The sequence below is a fragment of the Rhea americana genome, unplaced genomic scaffold (assembly GCF_003343005.1).
Source record: "Rhea americana isolate MKP2758 unplaced genomic scaffold, rheAme1 scaffold_19, whole genome shotgun sequence".
Taxonomy (NCBI): domain Eukaryota; kingdom Metazoa; phylum Chordata; class Aves; order Rheiformes; family Rheidae; genus Rhea; species Rhea americana.
Genome location: NW_028186038.1, coordinates 1330708 through 1331897, shown reverse-complemented (window position 1 = coordinate 1331897; position 1190 = coordinate 1330708).

Below are 1190 nucleotides of genomic sequence, written 5' to 3'. Positions count from 1 at the left end.
AGCAGCGCTGGCAAACCCAAACAGGCTGCGACAGCCGCCGCGCTATCAATAAATGCATTCACTCCTTCAAAGCTATTCCGGTGCAAAGAAAASCCCTCCGGGAGGGGGCAAGGCGCAGCCCGCGGCCGCGGCCCACGCTCCGGCCGGGCCCGCCCCGTCGGGGCGCTGCCCCCCGGGCAAGCGCAGCCCCCGGCGCCCCCCGGGACTCAGCCCGTCCGGGCAGCCCCCGCGGCCGCTCCCCCGTCGGGGCGGCGGCTCGGCGCTTTATAAATGAGGTGCAGCGCCCGGCTTGCAATTCCGGGGTGGGGGGAAAGGGGGTTGTGTCCGCTCCTTTTAGGAARACCGACCTTAGTTTTATGCCTAGTAAATAATATTTTATTGCCTTTGGTTTACTGTGGCATTTCAATTATCCCCTTTAGGAGTCAGCAAACTGCGCGGGTTAAAGGTCATTTCTCAAATCGCTAGAATTAGTAAAGAATAGCAGAAAACTGTAAAAGGGGGAGGAGCCGCGCAGTAAAACAAGAAAGATCGCCTGAAATAAACTAATAAAGAGCCCCGAGCTGTTTACCTCTCACATTTGTTTTCCCGAATGATGTTTATCATCATGTAATTGCATAATGTCATCGGGCACAGGCAAACGCCTAGCCCGGGACGATCAATGCAGCCAGGCAAGCGCGCAGTGCTGCTAGCAACAGCTTGGCAATGCRCAAAGCCAACACCAGATCATTTTCGTTGCTGGGATTCCTACTTGTTGCTTTTAAAAAAGGAAAACYGAACAGGGAATTTATAAATCACGGGCAAATTTTCAAGCCATGGCGCATAGAAGTGGAAATCTAGGGCAGAAATCCAAACATCCTGCAAGGCTTTAAGAATTTTAATTTCTCCTCGCTATTTAAAACAGCTGGGCGAAAGCTAGAGGGGGCAGGAGGGAGAAGTATTGACAATGTTACAGGCAGTCTTGCTGCCCGAGCCCTTGTTATCGGAAGTGTTTGCATGAGAAAATTTAGAAATGCTCAGAGTAATGCAATAGGAAACACAAAAATACAGGTAAATATCCCAGCAGCAGAAGCCTGCAACAGCAACATAGCAGGATTTTGCAGATGAAGGTCTGCCATAGGTCTGGCAGATCAACCAATTCTTTGTAAGATGGCAACACATGATTTCTGGTCATTTAGATATGTTYCTATCGT